The 23155-nt window shown below is 42.5% G+C and overlaps 1 protein-coding gene across 4 annotated transcripts in view; it reads left to right on the top strand.

Moving 5' to 3' along the window:
* The first annotated feature begins 4584 nt into the window (after positions 1-4584).
* TNRC6C (trinucleotide repeat containing adaptor 6C) overlaps positions 4585-23155 on the top strand; it is a 199530-nt gene continuing 180959 nt past the window's right edge. For all 4 annotated transcript variants that reach the window (XM_088458798.1, XM_088458797.1, XM_088458796.1 and 1 more), the window contains exon 1: positions 4585-5057. The gene's annotated coding sequence lies outside the window, so the exon portion shown is untranslated. The remainder of the gene's footprint in view (positions 5058-23155) is intronic.

Below are 23155 nucleotides of genomic sequence, written 5' to 3'. Positions count from 1 at the left end.
TGGTCTACATATATATATATATATATATATATATATATATCATGAGACAAGGCAGCACTCACATCAAACACAGTCTCTGAGGAAAATGCTGGGGTGTCCACCACAGCAATGGAGCCCCGAATGACACTCCACCAAGTATGTAGAAACAAATAGAGGGGCACTCACCAGGCTTTATAAACTCTTAGTCCAGTTTTAATTCAGGTAATGTAGTTCACTCAACGTTTCGGTCACAACATGTGACCTTCTTCCGGAGAAGCAACAGCAAATATCAGGTAACAGCCACAACAGCACAGGATACGTGTTGTGACCGAAACATTGAGTGAACTACATTACCTGAATTAAAACTGGACTAAGAGTTTTTAAAGCCTGGTGAGTGCCCCTCTATTTGGTTATATATATATATATATATATATATATTATTTTTTTTTATAGCAATTTTTTATTGAGGCATCATGGAACAATTGTTAATTATTCGAATACAATGAAGAAAAAGATGAAACATCATCATTGTGACACAACAGGTATGACAAATTGTCTATATATTCTTTTTATATACCGCAAATATACTTTATGGTATAGACCACATTTTTGGAGTTTCAGGTTATGAATTCCTAGATGGTTCTAGTAGTATCACTAATGTCAATTTTAGTTCATTTGTTTTCCCCTTTAAGGCACTGTTCAAGAGTTTTTTTTTTAATTATGGGCCTTTTGATCTATGAATTTGGGTCTGTTTGGAATTAATGGAATCAGAATGGGATCCATTTTTAAAATTGGCTCATGTTCTTTAATTAGCTTTTCTATTTGCTTGTATTGCAAATAATATTCCATTAAAAAAGTAATTCTAAAGTCATTATTCTTTTTATATAATGTTTTATTTCTTTGAACGAAGAGACTATGCCTACCCAGGGTTTTGCAATTCTCAAAAGCTCTTTGTATTTTTTATCTACACCCACTACTTAAAAATTGTTCTATCTTTTATCTACACCCACTACTTAAAAATTGTTCTATCATATGGGCTTGATCAATAAAAACAGAATCATCAGTACAATTCCTCCTCAATCTCTTTGATTGGCTGTCTGGGATGTAATCTAACTAACTGACATGTTGATAGCTGTCCGCTTGTAAAAATGCACTAGAGTCAGTAGGTTTTGTATAATTGCTGCACGAGTCATAATCTTGCTTTCTTCAATATAATGGTTAAATTCATAAAATGAATAGAGACATCACTGATCGTGAGTTTTATGTTATATTCACAGACACAGTCCTTTTGAGGCAAACCTAGTGTCCTGGTCAAGGTATATCAACAATGTATTTTTTATATGGAATGGGAATTATGACACATTATCTGATTTTTGGAACTACTGAAACACGAATGAATATAACATAAAACAATTGATATCAAAGTTGCTCCAAAAATCAGATAATGTGTGATGATTCCCATTCCATATAAAAAATACATCGTCGATATACCTTGACCAGGACACTAGGTTTACCTCAAAAGGACTGTGTCTGTGGACTTTTTCAATATATATACCAACAGCTGCTAATCACATACAGAGGAGAGCTGGGAACTTACTACTGCTGCACCCCTGGAGACTCCATATATTTGGCTATCAAGCAATCAAAGCTATGGTCGACTACTACCAGTGGCGGCTAACAACTGTGACCTTTAATTTGCCAACCTCCAATATACTTCAGATAACGGCTGTGCCATATATAATGTTCTGGATCATAATAAAGTATTGTATGTACTATACTTGTTTTCTGTTCATATAAGCCAGCTTGCTAATTTGGGTCCTCTCATTTGTAATTAAAATGTTATTTCTGTTTATGATATAGGATTTATAAAGGTATTGAAACATATTGTTTCCTATGTGTGGAATTACACTTGCAAAATTGTATCAATACTGAAGACGGGGATGTGGTTATGAGACCGGCGGCCGACATCCAAATCCTGGCAAGGGACTTAAGATAGGTGTCGAAATACCAACGCCTATCTTAATCCCAACGCCGGAAACGCCGAAGGACCCCAGGCCGAACGAGGTAAATCCGTGGCGCCCTTAACATTAGCCGTGGGGGAAGGGTTAGGTTTAGGGAATGTAGCGGGGTTAGGTTTTGGGTGGGAGGTTAGCGTTAGGCACCCCTAGGGGGGAGGGTTAGGCACCCCTGGGGGGAGGTTAGGGTTAGGCAAGCCCCTGGGAGGTTTAGGTTTAGGGTATGGTAAGGGGGATTATGGTTAGGTACCCCCAGGGGGAGGTTAGGGTTACGCACTAGGGGGGAGGTTAGGGTTAGGCACAACTGAGGGAGGGTTAGGGTTGGGGGCGTAGGGATAGGGTACTCACCTGCCCTGTCGGGATCTTCTCCCTTCGGGCTGCAGGCGTCGGGACTTCATATCTATTTCCTGAAGACCATTTAATTTTCTGGACTATTATGTTTTTTGTGTATCAAATGTAACATATATGCTTGATAAGAAGTAACAAAAGCATAGAGATATGGCTTGACAGTTTTAGTAAAGCTAAACTCATATCACATAGTATAATAATGTAATGATGTAACTGGACAGTGTTATTAACAGAAAGTCAAATTTACCATGTAAATTACAATTGAATACAGACACAAATCATACTTGCCGACTTTGCTGCTCCCTCCTTCAGGAGGGGGCAGCCAGGTCGGCACAGAGGGGGGCGTGACGGCTGCAAAGGTGAGCTGTGCAAGGGGAGTGGTGGCATGATCAGATCATCGTGGCCCTGCCACCACTATACAGTGCAGAGAAAACTGACTGACTAACTGACTCATCAACGCCCAGCCCAAACCCCTGGACCTCGAAACATGAAAATCAGGGAGTATATTCCTTCCATGACGTAGATGCCCACTAAGAAAGGATTTTTCAAAATTCGATTCCTAAGGGGGTGAAAAGGGCTAAAATGTTTCCTCCCCTATGCAATGTCCTGCCTGGCCGTCTCATCGTGGCTGCAGCACAGTCACTATTCAAACACCAACTGTCATCCCAAGTGCTGCCAAACATCAATCCTTTGTGATAAATTTGTGTCAAATCAATTAGTTTATACTTTATGCACTTATCAATCATAAAGGCTGCATACAGATCAAAACATACTGATCTGCATGCAGCCTTAAGAAAAGGACGCCCAGACGTCCTGAAATGTCGGCCAGCGGGTGGTGAGCTGTCTCGTTAGGTTATTCAATAGCCATTTGCAGCTACGTCATGTTCAGTTGTGCAAAAGATGCATTTTATGATATGACTAGGTGCTTCTATATGCTGCAAATTTTATTATATTAAAAACTTCATAGACTGTTGCTTGTTTGATACAATTGAATGTTAAAACTCTGGATAGAGTGTTACCCTTGTTGTATATGAACTATACTTCCTGTATATTTCCCTCCTGTTATCATTACCTACTTCTCTTGCACACCAGCTGCACTCTACATCTCTTCCTTGGGCTCTCTACCCCTGGACTCCACTCTTCCGTTGTTTTTGTTTCTTCAGATGACCTGGAACCGTTATCTGTGCCCGCGCTAATAGGTACAGGTTTAGCTTACGCTAAATATTTCTATTGCACCCCTTACATTAGTGGCTGTGTTGAAGTTTGTAGTGCTAATTGTTACTTGTCTAGTGTATTGTAATGTACTGTTTTACCCTGTACTGTCTGATTGTTTTGCCCTTGGTACGGCACTGCGGATCACTTGTGGCGCCTTATAAATAATAATAATAATAATACACTGTGGAATTATGGAGTTTCTGACAAATCCTTAATGAGCTCCATGTGAGCTATTTTACATAACCAAACTGTATCTATTTATCTATCTATATGTAAAATTGTTAAAGAGGGACAATTTGGGAGCAAAAGGCATAGGAGAGTTTGCATACAAAGGATAAGCTCCATCCAAAACACATACAGTACATAGATGCCCAGAGCTTATTTTCCTATCTGTACTCAATGGTACGTTTTTTGGGATGGTTTTTAATTCTTATAACTACTTATATACACATGAAGAAATCAACTACATTTGAGAAATACTTATTCGAAACAGAGGAGCGTTTACAAATCTGGTATAAATGTGGAAGTGTAGGTGAGCACCAGTAACTGGTCTATGAGTACCTGTACCTGCTATCATAGAAAAAACAAACATCGTTCACCTGCACGGCTGCTGTCACACTGTTGAAGGCCCTAGAACGTAACCTGAGCAGCCCCCCCCCCCCCCCGCACGACACTGCTGTGCGCATGCGCACTCCCCCATCTGTTAGAGCTGTCATCTGGAAAAAACATAAACAACCACTGAGCCACCCTCCGTGAGGCGGGGGGCGGAGTAAGGGCTGTTGTTGTTCCCGGCTCCTCCCCTGTCTCGGTGCGCAGCGCCTGTCACTCAGACACGCCCCGCTCTGCCCTCTCACTATCCGCCAGAATGGGAAATGCTCTCTTACTCGTCCCGCCCTGATTACCCGCCCACCCCAGACACCACGCCCTCCTGGAAACTTACCAACCAATGATCGGCACCAAACGCCTAGCAGCCCAGCAACTAATTTGCTTTGCCACGCCCCTCTGTTGGCTTCTTGTCAGTTAGCAACAAAATGGCCGCGGCTGCCCATTTTCTGCATCCCATCCGCGGAACCGCGCTGACGCTGTGAGAAGAAGCCGGAGAGACACAGTGAGCGCCCACCCTCCCCCACACCGGAGAGGAAGCCCTCCCCCCCAGCGCCGCCGGGCCCCGCACACCGGGAGGAGGTGACAGCGCCCAGCGGAGGAAGCCTGGCCGTGTCCCGGGGGAGAGGCGCGCATACCCGAGTCCCCTGTACCCCGCCAGCCGCCAAGCTTGGAGTCTCCTTTTCCGGATCAGAATTCCGCCTTGTCCTGGCGCTGCTGCCCGGTCTTCCGTCCTCCCTGGATCCCCCTCGGTGTCTCCAAAGCCCCCTCCTCCTCCACCGCTTGTGGCTCCCGGGACGGAAGATAAACCAGCGGGCGAGTGACAGGAGAGAAACGGCTGCCGAGACCCGTCCTACACCGACACTGCCAGCGGAAGACGGGAGGAGAGGAGACCAGGTACCCGGCTGATGCGGGGCAATGCGTGGGCTCAGCTCTCTCTCATTACATAGATGGGAGTGCTTATACTGTGTGCACCATACCGCTCTGCACATACAGTGTGTCACTAATATATTGGTACAGTGCTAATGCTCATAGGGAACCCAGGTATCATCTGTCAGCAGCCTGATTATAGTAACAGTAGTATGTTTGTACCAGGTCTTGTTGGGTATGAGCGTACATAGATTAATACCCAGATTATTGGTTGAAGGGTTAATAGGCTTTGTATTCATTACGTAAACCTTGGCAGAATGGCATCACATGGAAATTGACATATTTGCCTGTCACTAGTTTGTAAGCATGTGGAGAATCCTGGATATATTTATACAACTTTAATTGGTCATACTATAATCCTGGCCACCTATATGGTGACTTCTACAGATAGTTTGGCTGATAAATTGGACACCATTTGCTGACTGCCTAACTTGGCCAGATCACTGAATAATTGTCCTTCCATGTTCATTTGAATATTATTATAAAGCATTATGCTGTATGATCAGATCTAAATATGTGGATGATTTAATAATTGTGCTACACCCATCAAAGCATTGTGTTGCCATAGCTATGTTTTAGACTGTGACATTAAATATGCTGTGACATCAGTTTATTCTAAGCATGGTAGCAGTGTACTTTTCTTTGGTGTCAGTTTCCTACTAGTTGACTCCTACTTTTTATCATCTCTTTGGTTATGATCTGACTGGGCTATTTTTTTGTTTTGTACAAAGTCGGCAGACAAATGCTATTTGTGTCCAGTTTTGGATACAATGTTTAGTTTTAGCAATAAATGTTGTTGTGACAAAAACGTTGACTGAATATAATTGCTAGTGAATATCTTTAACACTCAAGTCATGAGTTCCTATGTAATTATGAGTATGTGAGGATTATTTGTTAATTTTGCTTTTCCAGGAAAATATTAGTAAAATCTTTGTATTGGGGTGTTTTATTGACTAGTTTCTGTGTTACTTTTCGATGCTATTTACTTGGAGTACATTTTTTGTGTGTATATAGTATGCAGTGACTGATAAAACAAATGTCTTCTAAATACATTTCTTTAAAATCATCCTCTGTCAACACATGCTACATGATATATATTGGTTTATAATCGAGCAATATATTTTAAGCAGTCGTGCTTCTTTCAGTCGTTGATATTACCCTAACAGTGGTGGCGAACCCTGGCACTCCAGCTGTTGTAGGACTACATATCCCAGCATGCACTGCCAGAGGTTTGCTATTAGGGAATGCTCAAACTGTGTGGCAGGGCATGCTGGGTTATGTAGTCCCACAGCAGCTGGAGTGCCGTGGTTCGCCACCACTGCGCCTAGAAGCTTGTCATTTTTCACTGTATTGTGGTATGTTATATTGACAGTCATTTTGTCGACATGGTCGAAATGTCAGCATGCTTGGCTTGTCAATAGTGACCATGTAGACATTCGTCATGTCTACATGGATAATATGTTGCATGATAGAATGTCGACATAATGTCCCTGGTGTCCCAGTGGTTACCTAAATGGGGTCGGCAATAGTGGCATCTTCATTGGCGTCTTCCAGGTCCCAGAGGTCACATGAGTAGCAGTTCCGGCGGAGACATCTGACGAGGGGTGTTTTAGTGAGTACTCTCCCCCTATCGCTAACATTTCAGATATCAACATTGAGAACATGTCGACATGTTGGACAATGTTGACATTCTAGTGTCAACATTGAATGTCAACATGATAACTCTCGTCATTCTGACCGGATACCATAGTGTAGGTGCATAACCAAGTGTTTAGGAAGCATTCTTGTGTAGGCTAAGTTGACTGAGGGCCTGTTAATGGCATTGTGGGCTTTGTTGAGTTGTGTGCAGACAGAGATCTGTCTGATTTCAGATGGATCTCTTGCAGCAAGGATAGGCTTAGCACAAGTGCGTGCTGATAATGACTGCTAATTATCCCAGCATATCGATATGGGTGTTGTGGTCGCAGTGATGTGTGCAACTCTGCTGAAGGGCGAATAAGCACATTTACTTTTTTGCATGCTTTGTGTGTGTAATTTTGGCCTACTACATGGAGGCTGGAATGGTATTGTCCTGTGCTGCTTTATACCATAATTGTGGTGGTTTGGGTATTAGCAATTCTTCAAGTTTAAAAGGTAAAATGGAACAGTCTGCCTACAATCTACTAAATCCAATGAAAAAAAATTCCATTGGAATTTCCCTCCTCATAAAATAGTTAAGCACACTGCTCATATTAATTAGAGGCATAAACACTTGGTTATCTTTAGTATATGGAAAAATCACTGAAGTGAAGCACACATTAACTTTTGTTTCACTTTCAATATTTTAGATTTATCTGAATAAAGGGTTTTGTAAATAAATGACCCCATACATGTACATGAACAGACAAATAATTTGGATAAACCATAGATAATCGTTTTAAATGGCTATGCATCTTGTAATAAGCGTTACTTGCTTTTGTATGTTTGTGTTCACGTTTTGTTTATTAATTTACCGTTTTGAAAGTTTATTTATAATCAGGTTTTCCTTCCCTTCTGTTTTTGTATTTGCAGCAATACAGTAGTTTAAAGTGACTTTCAAAAACACATAAATCCAAATGCCAAACTGTAATATTCCATAGCTCTCCTTTTCATAAGGAGATCGGAAGGAAATGCAACCCTCTGCCTTATACAGAAGGTCTGTAGAGAGTTCTACCAGTAGACTTCTGTTATCTCGAGGTGGATACATACTAGGTGATCTGGCCAAATCTGAAATAACACCTTACTTTCACAATGATTACATGCACAGTAAAGTGCGTCTGACTGAATTTACTTTCAGACCTAATTGACATATGCCCATGGTCTGCCATTGCAAGGTCTCCCAAGAATGAGGTTCTCTACTTTCTAGGATGAGTGATTCTATAATGCTCATATCTTGCAGTTTTATGAAACACAAGATATAAGCAGAAGTTTAAAGCTGGGTACACACCTAGCGTTCCTGCTAGGCTGTTTTAGCTGGATGCTGCACCCTGCCCGATTTCTAAAGGGCAGAATGCGCCCTTCCCCTCTTAGTGGCACCCCGCGTGTGGGGAAAATAGCGGTGCAGTGATCACCAAGATAGGAGTGCTTGGGGGTCAGTCCGGCATGTCCGTAAGTGCCGAGCACGCCCCCAAGAGTGGTGAGAAGGGGACGTGTCTTAAAGACACCCACTTTTTCTTGTGGTCACTCCCCCTTTTCAGGGGCGCATGCTCCATCGGTGCGCACAGGTGTGCCCCTTTCTAGGTCCAGCGCCGGACCTACAATGAACACTACACACCTACTGTATACAATCAAATTTGGGATGTAATGGTACTTACAATTCACTTGTGATTGGAAGTCCCGATGGTATCTAGATTCATGCATACACACCTTTACAATCTGTCTTGCGATTCATGATCCTGATCTCGCCAAACCACCTGCTGAAAAGATATTGAGTCCGTACACACTCTACAGATAAAAGGCTATACTGCTGCCAAAGCATCGGACACAATGGTGGTTAGTGTGTACACAGTTCCTGATTTGTCCAACATAAGACCAGCACATTTGATTAATTTTAGGATGAGCATAAGGGCAGATCTTCAGATGCGATCCCTTTTCTTGTGTTAAAACATGATCATAGGAGCGTACACGCTCTTACAATATCTGAAGAACAGGTTGGGAATCGCAAGATTGTCATTAAGATTGTATAGATGTGTACCCAGCTTTTGCCTAAGTGTCTGGTAAAAGGGCATTTTATTTCCATTCTTGGGTCAGTGAGCTCAAAATGGGACATAATTTTCCAGTAATACAGTTTTTTATGCATGTTAGGAAGATGCAGGGGGCTGAGCTGGAGAGATGCAGGGGACTGAGCTGTCGATGTAAAAGGGGGCAGTCAGTAGCTACTGTGTATGCAGATGTGTGACAAGCTGGTGGGAATGGGGATGTGTGACAAATGCTGGTGTCCTGCGGAGGAGGAGTCTGATGGCATATAAAGAGGCATGTGTGGCTCTGATGATATATTTGTAATATATTTAAACTTGTGTTCTTATATTAAAACTCAAATATTCAGCCTCCCCAAATCTCCCAAACTTTTCAGAGTTGTCCACTCTAGTTCGAAGGGCGCTATTCAATTATAGCGTTCCCACTAGGCAAAAAGCGCCCTGCCCTCTCCACGCAGCGCACCATTAAGACAGCCTACGGGTGCCGTCTTCACCCGTGGGTCGGGAAATGTGCGGTGACCCGGTCACCGCCGGTGAGTAGACACTGGGCGCGTAGACACTGGGCGCATGTGCCCAGCATCTATTCTACATGTCAGCAGCGCTTGGGGGTTGCCCGGCGTGTCTGTAAGTGCTGGGCACGCCTCCAAGAGTGACAAAAAGGTGATGCGTCTTATAGACACGTCCCCTTTTCAATGGCCACGCACCCTTTTCGGGTGCGCCGAAGTGCCCTCTCTAGCTCCAGCGCCCTGTCTGCTTCCGGAGCTAGAGAGAACACTACAATTATTCCTGATAACTTAGCCGGGGTAAAAAAAACTGAGGTAGCCTCGGGCTTTATAGCCTGAGGCTATTCAATTAGGCTACCTTTTGCACCAAATACCTTTTTATTAACGCCCGATAAATTGACGTATTAATAGACGATAACACTTGAACACACAGAACTTATGAGAAGTTCACAGATTTGCGAGTTAACAGGGTCGCGGCACCCATTAACCACTTAGTTATCAGGGATTTTTTTTTTTCACTGCCTGTGCAGTCGTGAAAAAAATCCCAGATTGATGCTGCCGGTGGCCTCACTTTGGGGCTAATTGAATAGCCCTGGGTTATCAATTAGCCTACAGTAAATGACAACGGCTAATCGAATTCCCCTTAGTTGAATAGTTCTAGCATAAACCATATAAACATGAGACATGGAGGGTCATTTATGAAAGTCATTTGCAAATGGGATCATTTGCAATTGCAATTCTCACAGTAGATAATTTCCTGTGCGCACTGCAACATAGTGCAAAAAAGAGTGAGACTAAAGCTGGGTACGCACTAAGGGCCTGATTCAGAGCCGGACGCTCTGACCAGAGCGCTCGCTCTGAATCAGGGCCCTCCTCCATTAAAATGGAGTGTCCTCCTGGACGCTCGTATAGCTGTGGGTCACCACCCACAGCATCTACGAGCGTCCAAAAAGATGGTCGCGATGGTCTTGACCATCGCGACCATCGGACTTGCGACGGAGACCCTGCGGTAGGGTCTCCCTGCCTCAAGCCCTGGAGTGATTTTGTCTCTATCAGAGCCAAAATCACTCCCAGTGACATCACTAGTGATGTCAGTGGGGCCGGCTTCAGACGGTAGGCGTTCCCATGGGAACGCCTCCGTCTGGCAGGCAAGCCCCCGGCACTCCCACCAAAGGGGGCGTGCTGTCAATCAACATCGACAGCATGCCCCCTTTGGTGCGAGACCCGGAGCGACAGCTTGGCTGTCGCAGTCCGGGTCTCGCGCATGACGGAGCTCCCTCCGTCGTGCGCATGCGCAGTGGGGAACATCGACCCACTTGCGAGCGTACTGCCGCTTGCGAGTGGGTCTGAATGACCCCCTAAGTCTACCCGCTGACCTATCTGTCGATTTGGTAAGTGTATACACACTTACCAATTCGACTGCCGGATGTGCCAGGCTTGACAGCTCAAATGGGCATGTAAATCGCCCGCCCAGTTGAGCTGTCAATCACCGCCTGGTGCCGCAGCATGTGTACGGGCGATCGGTGGGATGCCTGTATACATCAGCAGATGGCCGATATATCTTTCAGATATGTCGGCCATCTGCTGTACTGCAAAACAGATCAGATGTCTGTGAACGACGTTGTTCACAGACATATCTGCTGTACACACCCGACGATGCACTATAGATATATTGCCCATTTAAAAGAGCAGGCGATATATCTATCATATAGTACAGCTTTATGGCAGGTTAAATGGTACGGAATTGGTATGTAAGACGAGATCCAGGCGGTCAGAATCCCGACGTCTGGATCCCGACAGGGTTAATATAGCGACACTTTGTGGTCGGTATGCCAACCCTCCCCTTCTCCCTACCCTAACCCTAAACCCCCCCGCTGCCCCCCTGGTGCCTGAACCTAACCCTCTCTTCCCGCACCCTAAACCTAACCCTCCCCCTAATACCTAACCCTCCAACCTCACCCCGTTACTTACCTTCGGCATCCCCGCGGTTGGGCTGCCGGCGCCACGATTCTGGCGCCAGTAAGGTAAGCGTCGGCATCCAGACCACGGGGATGTCGAACGCATACCAAATGGTACATGTGACAGAAAACTGTTGCTATTAAGGCACTAATCCTGCTTCAGGGCCAACTTGGTTTAGAACAAGAGAGAATTTCTATTCAGGATAATTTTTATAACAACTGTTTGTGCATTTGGAAATTTGTGTTGGTTTATAGTATTTTGTTGTGGTGCAGTTTTCCATGTAGATGTGAGTGTTTTTGTTTATTTTTATAAATGTGTCCCAGTGTTATGCTGTGACACTTGCGTGATATGCCAAGCACCAGCTGGTATTAACCAGAAGTAACATACCAGATAGCAGTGCCTGATGCTTGCAGTGGGCAGCATTGCAGTACAGTTCACTTCTAGGTACCAGTGTCTGGTGCTAGCACTGCTGCACACCAACTACCACATGAGTGTCTCATGTTGGACTTCCCCAATGGAAATGGTCTGTGTGCTTCCAAATATGTCTCAGGTAGAGGGAAAGTATACTTTCATAGTCTCTTATACTGTATACAGTAGTACATGTATATGTACGCATTTTCAAGGTAATTATTTTGGCTAAAAATGAGGTGCATAATTATGTGGTATAATATAATTTAATATCCAGTACATGTCAGTGGATTTCTATTTTCTGTTCCATCTGTACTACATGCATCTTGACTTGCTGCATCCTTTAATATGCAACTATAAACAATTTTCCTGCTATAAAGTAAAACCACGTAGCACCAGAACATGCAAGATAAATTAACAATGTGTTTGGTGCTAATACAGTATGTACTGCTGCACCCGCATGATCTTGTTCCACCAGGCGATCACAGATTGTTGTCACTGATGAATAAGGGGTGGGGACCTGTCACGGAGAGGGCTTACCTCACCACTCCTAGGGATTCCCTCTCACCGCCAGTAATTGCTTACTACTGTCTCTCCAACCACTGCGTAGTGGGCAGTTAACTCACTGCCACTATCAGGCTCCTATACCAGCACCTGGAACCGCTAGTTCCACCCAGGCTACTACACTGGCACCTGGAACTCCTTTTCCCAGGCTCCTACCATCGGCTCCTGGATCCACCTACTTCTGAGTATGTGTGGACACGCTGCTGTAACTCTTCCTGGGTAGTGTTGGCTAATACCCATTGGTCCCTCACTGAGGACAAGTCTGCACAGGGTAGCTGGCAAGGGTTTCAGTCTGGAGACACTGGGCTCGATCCAGAACAGCTGGAGAATGGAATAACATTTGGCACTATTCTGGGAGTTACAAAATACCAGCAGAAGTGTCTTAAGTTAAGATGTTTATTGCTCAAAACATCTTTAAAAAGACAAGGTGCTTGGGACAATTGCAGCATACAGATGTCACAGAAGCACAATCCTAGATGTTCTGAGAATATATACATTCAGGGTTTACGGGTAAGCCCGTCCTCTGTTTCTTAACCAATCAAGCTAGGTGCATGTATGCATTTAACTTTGTTCCTAATCATGGATAGAGGGGAATGGTCTCTCCTGTCTGAGACCACCTGAACAGTTAACTGCAGCCCAGGTGCTGGCACATCTGGAGTCTCAGGGGGAGTGGGGGTGATCTCTACAGGCGGGTTTCCACTAATAGATATACAAATGAGAGCACAATTACGACATTCCAGTCGTGCTCTCGTTTGTATATCTAGTGATGTGCCTGGACTGAACGTTCACTCGTTCAGTCCAGGCACATCCCTCCATCCCCGCTCATGCTGAACCTGTCGAGACCGTCAGGTTGACCAGCATGTACGGGCGATGTTGGGTGTCGGAAGCGACCAGCAGGCACGTGCATCGCTGGTCGCTTCCGACCAAAACATGCCAAATGCATGCGCGATTTACAAGCGATTGCACGATAACGACGTCGTTATCGTGCAATGGCTTGTTAAAATCGCCTAATGGATAACCCCCTTTAGACCTCACTTCCAAGATTGTGCTAGGGGATCTTATCTTCTCTGGTAAATTTGGGATCCAGAGGCAGGGATTAAAGATCCCCAAACAGTAGTCTCCTGACCACCGAGTGTGAACTCTTTGGAGCTCCAAGAAAACCATTAGCTATTTATGCTGGCTAGCTCTCCCTGCATCTCCTTATGCCATTCTGCTGCAGGAGGCTGTATGGGAGGCCATTCTGATTCTGGGAGGGGGTTAGGGAAATGATCAGCCCATGGGGGGGGGGGGGGGGCTTAAGAAACCCTTAGACCACCAGGGTTGAGGTAAGTGCAACTTTTCTTATTAAGTACACATTTCACATTAAACATAAATACATTAATGAAATAACTCTCTGCTTCTGTGCACAGCATCGGGTTTTATACACGGCAGCACTTAAGCTCGGGATCTGCTTTCCTGACTCAGTACCGCACATACAGTTTATAACATTGTAAATATTTTATTTCTTTGTTTTTATATTCTGTGCCCAGCGATTGGCACTGGGCTTTGCTAACACAGCCCTGCAATCTGGGACTAAGGGCCTGATTCAGAGTTGGGAATAGTGAGATATCTCTCTCAACTGTGAACCTGAACAAACCATATTGCAATGCAAGGGGTGTAAAAACATACATATTTTTACATGTGGGGTAAATACTGGCTACTTTTGCATGTAGCCCAGAAATACTGCACAGCTATATTATTACTCAACAATTTAGATATCCGTTTGGAAACACTCCTCCCAAATCTAAATCTCTCTGCACATTTTAAATATGCCCAACCTGCAGTGCAGCATGGTTTTACCAAGATGATCAGTTGAGAGAGATCTCACTCTATTCCCAAGTCTGAATCAGGCCCTAAGTACTGATTGCAGTGGCTCTTCATTTACACTCCCACAGCCGCCAGACTTGGTCTTGGCTGTGTGGCACCTGGTCCCCTCTTTGCACTGGGAGCCAGCTTTTCCTTGTCCCCTAGTGTGCAACACTCATTGTGTTCATTCAGAAGGTAAGCTCTCGTGAGCAGGGCCTTCATCCCTCACATGCTTCTCCTTCCCCTACTTATACTATCATGTACTCCTAACTCTCCAGTTGGCACCTAACACTTGGTTGCTGACGCCCTGCTGCTTGTGTTATGCAGCTATGTTTATAAGCCATGTCCTTGTCCTGCATTGTTTTGTACTGTTTTTCTTGTGTGCTCATTTAAGTACTGTGTAAGGCGCTGTGGAACCTTTGTGGCGCCATATAAATAAAGGATAATAATAAGTGTAGCACTCTGCACATGTCACATCCCGTGCAGTTCCTCGTTCCTGCCTAGGGTGTCGCTCTCTGCTCTGGTGCTTCTAGCACACTCTGGTCTATATCACAGCAGTTTGTTGCGTCAGCAGAGTATTCTAGAAGCGACATCCCAGGCAGGAGGAATTTCACGGGTTGTGACGGGTGCTAGAATGAACACCAATTGCCTTGTAGTGGCTTTGTGCACAGGGGTTTACCTGATGCCTCGCTGCACTGAGTAGTGGGGAGTTAACCCTTACAATGCTGGGTTGCCGAGAACTATACTCCCAGTCCCCAGCGTTCGGCATGCAGCCCTCCAACCATGACCACGTCCTGGCTATAGCAGCTTTGTGTACAATCCTCTACACTGCTGCAGCTGCCAAGGCTAGTCTGGGCTTATGGTGCATCCACAACATAAAATTTTTAAACAATTAGTGCCAGTAATACATTTAAAATTGGCGCCTAGCAATGCTACACATTTGAAAATCTTGCATAGAGCAGATTGGTCTGTTCAGAATGTACCCTCAGCACGAGGGTTAACCCCTTCAGTGCTACGGCTGCCATCTTGACCGGGTCCCCGGCCCAGCTGCTAAATGTAAAAAACAAAGTGAAAACATTACTTATTAGTGAAAAAAACTTTTTTTTTTTTTGTAGTAAATGAACTAATTGCTAAATACAGGAATTTGGCACTGCATTTGATGTATCAAAGAATCAAAAACACAGATTTCACATAACACTGAGTAACTAGTGCAACATTTTTGCAGTAGTGGTTAAAACATTTGCAAATAAGATAAATGTTTTTAAAAGCTGTGCAATATGCTGCACAGAAAAAAAAATACCCACATAATGCATTGTGGTACAAAAAACACCCCAAAACTTTTGGTCATTAAGTTTAATCAACTTCAAATTAGTATGACCACTTTATTTAATAAACAATTTAAAATTGAAGTGTTTTCAAGACAACATTCATATAACAAAATGCAAGCTCTTTGCAATAATTGATAAAAAGAATAGATGGTAAATAATGTTAAATAATACAATGTTGACATTTTACAATTCATATGAGAAGTATTCTATAATTTCATGTAATTATTGTTAAATTTATTGTTTTTAAATACAAAATTATAGTGAGGATCTTTAAATTTTGCTGTGATAATGACAGGTTTAGATGATAATCATATTGTACATCACAAGTTCTGTCAGCTATTTGACTACTGAGGAAATATAACAACCTTCATCATTTTGTAACTATATATAACTCTAAGGGTCATATCCAGTTGCAGGCAAACTTAGAAAAACCAAGGCGCAAGGTTTGTCATATTCAGTTGCCGGGTAGAAAGTCAGTGACAGTAATTTTTAAAGGAATTACAGAGGCTATGTTCTTGCAGCCCCAGAGCAGGTTTAAAAAAAAATAAAAAAATCCCTGTTATAAGCTTAAAATGTTTGTGTGTTTGGGGGACCCCTTCAGGACCCCATTGTCAACTCTTAGTTTTCAAGTTGTGTGATTGGTCCAATTACCTAAAAATCATCTTTTTCATTCATTTATGCACCCCAAATGTAAACAAAAATAATTCCCTTACGTACATTTTTTTTTTCAACATTTTTATTTTCATTTTCATTGGCCTAAAAGTACCCAAAAATCAATTTTTTATTTTTTATTTTTTTTTATTTTTTTTTTACATTTTATTCGTTTGTAACAAAGCAAAAAAAATTTGCTTTCCATAAATTTTTTACTAAAAAAAATGCACATTTGCTGCATTTTTAAAGAACAATTTATTTTTCTTTGGGACAGTAATAAACATTATTACTGTTACCCAATGTTTTTTTGTGGATGGTGGGTGTACAGACAGCTCCCCATTTAAAAAAAAAAAAAATTCCAGTGGGGTTTTGCCTGAGAAAAAAAATGAGACTTGTTTTGTTTTTTTTCTCTCCCTATTGGTTTCCACAAATATCGGGAGCGCACATACCCTTGTTAATAGAAAATTAGTTGAGATGCCCACTCTTTTTTTTTTTTTTTTGCAGGAAAACGTTGCTGCCAATTGAGTATGTCCATAAGAGATCATGCTAGTAGAGATTTAAAGTTATTATTATTAGAGGATAACACCAAACAACTCTGTATTCTTTATTCCATTAATGACTGGAACAATTTGTATTCATGGCATGTTGACTTTGTTGAAGACTCTTACGTTTAGTAGTTTCTGGTAGCTTGTTGGACTTAATTAAATTTGGTTTGAGGGCATATAACTTCATTTTTTTTGTCATTTTAATGTTTGTGGCTAAACTCTTTTTGGAGTACTCTCCCTTCGCTCACTAATTTTGGGCCCCAATTAGTTTTACTTTTATCCTGGGAAAGCTTATAAACTCCTGTGGCTAACAGTCATGCATTTAACCAAGTGAAATCATTTTAAAATCATTACTGTTAATGTATTTGATCTATTATTTGTATGTAGAAATTCACAACTTCAGATGATTTTTAGTTTTATTTGCTTGCTATACTTCTTTTTTTTTTTTTTTTTTTTTTTTTTAAAAACTCTTCTAATTCTTTCCTTTTATATCACCATAAATTTGACACCTGAAGGGGAATGCAGTAGCCTTCTAATTTTGTCGAAATGGTGATTTTCCAGAAAGTTGCAAATCACCTTATGTAATAGGGCACAGGTTCTCAAACTCGGTCCTCAGGACCCCCCCCCCCCCCCAAACAGTGCATGTTTTCCATGTCTCCACATTGAATCAAGTGAAATAACTAGCTCCACCTGTGGACCTTTTAAAATGTGACATTGAGTAATGATTACACCTGTGCACCTGCTGGATGACCTGCAAAACGTGAACTGTGTGGGGTCCTGAGGACCGAGTTTGAGAACCACTGTAATAGAGTAAAACTCGCCAGGAAACCACCATTTTAAACCACACCTCACTGTCCCAATTTTTTTTTTTTGAGGGGGGTGGAGGGTTAAAAATTACAGTATGTAAACATTTAGTCCACAAGAATCTAGCCTGTACCATTTAGGGAAATTTAAAAAAATAATTAAAATAAATTACCTTTTTGGATCGGTCCTGTTTCAGCACCCCCTTCCTAGACCTAACTGGCCCAATTTTGAATAGCATTTCTGGTACCCCTGGGTTGTGAGTTCCAAGATAATATAGATATTTGTCCCCATAATAAAGTATATATTATTTGTGGCTTAAAAAAAAGAGCCACTAATACAGGGTGTCCTTTTTTAAAATGTTGTGATTTACAGCTGGCGTACTGACCCACATTATTCAATAGGGCATTTGTACCCTCTGCCATGTGAAAGCACTTTAATCTAACAAATAAAGGGCTGAATTCAATTCAGTTCGATGTTGAATAGCTGCAGGAGGGAGCTATTCAATTCAAGACACTGTTTGGGCGGCTAAAGGGTTTCTTCTTCTCGCACACCTCTGGGGATGTGAGGTGAAATCCAACAAAAGTGCCGGGCGCGCAGCTGTTTGCCGGTTTAGTGCGGCGCTAGCAGCCGCACGCCCGGCACTTTAGTCAGAGAATGACTGTTACCGCCCCTTAACAGCCAGATTAAGTCACCATAACCGGCATATTCCAGACAACGCTAACAGCGCGTTGAATTTAATAGCTGCGGGAGCTCCCTTCCGCGGCTATTCAACATCGCACTGAATTGAGTTCGACCCAAAGATTGCAAGCAGAGTTCTTACAGATTTGTCTGTTAATATCCAAATAGCTTTGTTTTATTACTGTGCTTGTTCCCCAAAAGCGCTGTAGAGTACATGTTGACAATTTTTTTTTAAATAAAAGTTAGCAAATAAAATACACAAAACAGGTTGACCATGGTATAGTGTTTTTCTGTCCTTATTAATTATAATAAAGAATTATGAATTTTTCCATTATTAGTATACTTTATATATAAACACATTTTTTTCAGGACAATACATATACTGTAAATATTCACTAGGCCGGACTTCAGGGCTAATTGGATAGCCCCCAGAGGATCCATTAGCAGCGGCAATTTACCTTTGCTAATTGGATACCGCCCTTCATTGTCTTTGTAAGTTACTCTAGACCAGTGGTGTCAAACTCGGGCCCTCCAGCTGCTGTGGGACTACATATCCCAGCATGCTCTGCCACAGTTTTAGCATGTCCTAATAGCAAAACTCTGGGATGTGTAGTTCCACTGCAGCTGAGGGGCCCGAGTTTGACACCACTGCTCTAGACCTAACTTATGATTTGCTGTACATAACACTTTGCTTTGGTACGCCTAGATGGTCCATCCAGCACACATCAAGATGAATGCCTACTCTTCACTCCAGGGGCTCTATTTACTACAATCCGCAGTTTGAATGCAGATTGTAGTGTGATATCACAGGGATTTACTAAAAATCCCTTGCAGGGACAGAGCTTGCGATAAAGCTCTGTCCCTGTGAATCCCCTCCACACACCTATCACGGTATTTTTGCAAAAAATACCGTGACAAGTGCCGACGCATGCGCCGACAAGTCGCTAAGCCCCGCCCCTGCAATCGCAGACCCTCCCCCCCTCCCTTAATTACACTTACCTGCAGTGATCGGGGCTCCTGTGATGTCCTCCATGGCTACAGTCAGCTGACATCCCATCCTGCACTGGGACCCAGTCAGGTGACGACCGGGCCCCAGTGCAACACAGCTGATCACTGGGGCCGGCTCCGGGCTCTGCTCTGCCCGTTAGAGCAGAGCAGGAGTCCGGTAACTGGGGAAGCCCCTGGATAACGCCACCTCCAGGTGGCATTATTTTCACAGGGCTTTCCCCGGGATATTTTTTTTTCACAATTTATTTTTAGTAACTTTGGCCAGATCACATTTCCCATTACAATTATGGGAAATGCGATCTGCTTACTAAAAATAAGTGATAATTAGGGCTTGGAGTAGAATTTTATGAATTCTACTCCAAATGCCCTTTAGTAACTTTAGGTGATACTAAAATAAAGTGAAAAGGGTGTGAAAACACCCTTTTTCACTTTATTTTAGTAAAAATAATGTTAAAAAATAGAGACCCAGGAGAGGTGATTGCAAACTAGATTTGTGGAGAAGCTGTAGAATCTGAAGATGTGCACTGTGCAAAATCATCCAGCCTGCTACCATTTTAGTTCAACCCTTTTTATTCATTTAGGATATTTTTGTTATTCAACTTCTTTGCTCTCTGCCTCATTTATGACTTAAAATTATTCTAATGGGGAGGAAATGTTGGGACTTTCTTTATTATACAGATGTGTCTTTATATTGTTCATTCCATGCCAAATCATCACAGCTTCCAACCCGACCGTCTCAAGTTTTTCATGAAATTAGGTAGGATGATTGACGGCATAAAGTAACTTTCATATATAAAATTTTAGCCCTCAGTGATGCACGGTGTTCATTCTACAGGGTTGCAAACATGACAAAAAAATATTTATGCTTGCAAGGTCAACTAACACGAATCATAATTTTGCTTCTAATTGTGGTAAAACTTTCATGTTGGTCTTGTTTTGAAGCTAAGGGACCAGAGTTTTCACAAAAATTTGTTTTATAGTTACATTTTGACTTTTACATTTCAAGGTCACATGATGTGACCTTTAACCTTGAATATCTAAAAAAGTGTATGTTTAATTTTTGTACATAAAGAATGTTATACACTTAAAAACAATCTCTCTTTGGTATAAGTTGCATTTTGGGAAGCCTTTGCGAACAGGGGTAAAAAAAATATTAAATAGGGCAGTTCAACCCTTCTTGCACTAACCATGCAACTGGCAAGTAGTCTTGTAGTGTCTATGTTCTAGGGATGGCCATCGGTGGTTTTCCATCGACGGTCACCATTGATGGTACAATAACAATCTATAGCGAACCATCGATGGTTTGCACCTCTCAGTCTGCCTGTAGCTTCTGCATTGAGAACTAGTAATACAATGCATGTTTGCCTTCAGGAGGGGGCAGCCAGGTTGGCATAGGGGGCATGGCTAGAAGCGGAGCGGGGGCGTGACCATGCGATCATTTTGGCCCTGCCACCACTACACAATGCCGAGATTACCGACTTTGGGAAGCAGGGTGCGGGGCTATGATGATACGATTCAGTGTGTGCAGGGGTTTGTGGGGGAGCTGCAAGGTGGTCCGGGGGAGAGGTTGCAGGCCGGGAGGCTTGCCTGCCTTTCCGGGGGTCCGGTTTCCATCCGATATTCGTGAGGCTCCCAGCCGTTTTCAGGAGACTAGGCAAGTATGATGTAAGGGACTAAGGCAGTTTATCTCAGAGGTTCCCAAATTCAGTCCTCAGGGCCCCCTAACAGTCCAGGTTTTAAGGATATCCATGCTTGACCACAGGTGACTTAATTAGTACCTCAGTTTGATTTGAATCAAACATCTTTAAAACCTGAATTGTTGGGGTGTCTGGAGGACCGCGTTTGGGAACCTGTTTATCTATTACAGTTTATCAGTGAATTGTATTAGTTTGATCAAAAGCATGACAAATGTATAAGAAGTACATTAGGGCTCAGTGCTGCAACCCATTTGATATTAAAGGACATAGCAGCAGTAGAAAACAATTAAGGAAGATGCTACCATGGGTGATTAAAATACAGCCACGTGTCAAAGTGATGAAATGATTTGTGATAACTGTAGGAAACAAATTAAAAGGGATTCTTTAACTGCTGAGAAAGGACCAAGCACATCAGCTGATGAGGAAAGTGACACAGAAGTGGCAACATGCAGGACTGAATCAGCTTTGCAGTCATTAAATGAATGTATAAGCAGTGTGGGGAGCATCACCTATCAAGAAAAGAAGAAAACTTGCAAAAAGAAAGCTGTAAAAATTGCAAGTTATAAAAAGGATATATTCTATATTCCAGCTGAGGAACCTGTGCTTGATAATTATTTTCTACTGCTGCTGTGTCGTTTAATATCAAATGGGCTGCAGCCTTAATGTACTTTTTATCCATTTGTCACGATCTTGATCAAACTATCACTATTCACTGATAAAGTATATTCGGTAAACTGTCTTAGGGCCTGATTCAGCAAGGATCACAATTGCAAAGTTGAATGCAGGCAATCATGCAAATGCATTTGCGATCAGTGCTAGGATTACCATTGAGACCATCGGTGGTCGCGATGGAGGACGGTACCGCCCCCCCCCCCCCCACCCCCGCAAAAAAGAAGCCTAGCGAGGGCGATACCTCTCAGCGCACCAGATTCCATGCTACTCTGTGTGTTTTTTTGCTGAAATTGCATGTTGGTCGCAATACGGCTGACACACCAGGAGACTGTGCTGAGTATCTGAATCTATATACAAAATGCTATGATGCAGCTTTTTTCCACAACCAGTTCCTTCCCGCTCTTTTACACAGACATACAAGTGTCGCATATCAAAAATGAAGTCCTGCTGCATGTAAATGTCTTTGCCTACAGCAAAATGCCACCTCTCCACCCATTTTAACTCTGCAATATACAATCTCATTTTTGCCCTGCTCTGCAAAACTAGGTGCTTTAAGGGAACAACAAGATCAAGATCTGCAATGACTATCATAATTTCAGGCCTGAAAGTTCACTCTCAAAGGCAATATCTGTACATATGAGGCATAATAGAGTAGATTTCACGTTCTCATTTCATGCCCTGTGTACGTCTGTGAGCTGCTCTGGGCCATCCTACCATCTGCTTTTGACCTACAACTTCTGGTGGCTAGCACACACCTAGGACTAGACACACCAAGAGATGTCCTATTTAGGTGAGTTTGCTACTACATTTAAAGTGGAAATCAGCTATGTGGCTGGTTCTGCCTTATTATATCTGGTTGCTGCTTTAAATTTACCGGAGAACTCTCCAAAATCATGTCTATTCCATAATCTCAGAATTTATTACATAACCCCCAACATAGCAATAAAAATAAATTTTCCTTAAACTGTAAAGATAACAATATCACCTAAATACCAAGTTTTTCCTGTATTCTTTTATTTATTCAGAGCTACATTAACAAGGGAATTCAATATCGATGTGCTGACTGATTAAAATAATTTTTAGTGGTCCTAAAACCAGTGGATGGATGCCAACTCCTTAAACTCTGGCAGTTCCACCCAGTCAAAACTGCATATTCCACAGCACGCCAATAAGAAACAGATCTGAATCTGCAGCACCTAAAAAAAAAAAAAAAAAAAAAAAAAAAAAAAATCAAAAAGGTCTTCAGATTTTAATTACTGGATTCCTGTTCAGAATTTCAACTCTTCCTCCTGAGGCAAATTCTTTATCTACCAATACCAGCTATGGATAGTTGCATGTTTTACATAGCTACATAAATTATGTTGACAAATATGAGGCACTTTCATAATCTGTTTGTCACAAAATACGCCAACCAAGACTCCTGCACCAAATTTGTGCTTACTGGCCTACCATCAGCCTATCACCTGCCTTCAGTACTGTGGACTTCCTATAGAGGCTGTCCTCTGGAAGCACAACCTGGCTATTTATAGAGGCTTGAATCAGTGATTAGTGTATCTAAAATGGGCTGCTTCTATTTCCAACTAAAAAGGCAGCAGTTTTGACCGATCGTTTTAAAATGGCAATATGAATAAATGCTAAATCAGGCTTATATAACATATAGAGGAGTTTATCACTAAAGCTGGGTACACAC

This window comes from Taudactylus pleione, unplaced genomic scaffold (genome assembly GCF_031769625.1).
Source record: "Taudactylus pleione unplaced genomic scaffold, aTauple2 ptg000851l, whole genome shotgun sequence".
NCBI lineage: Eukaryota > Metazoa > Chordata > Amphibia > Anura > Myobatrachidae > Taudactylus > Taudactylus pleione.
The sequence above is the reverse complement of the archived record's forward strand: the minus strand, read 5'-3'. Positions and strand labels throughout refer to the sequence as shown.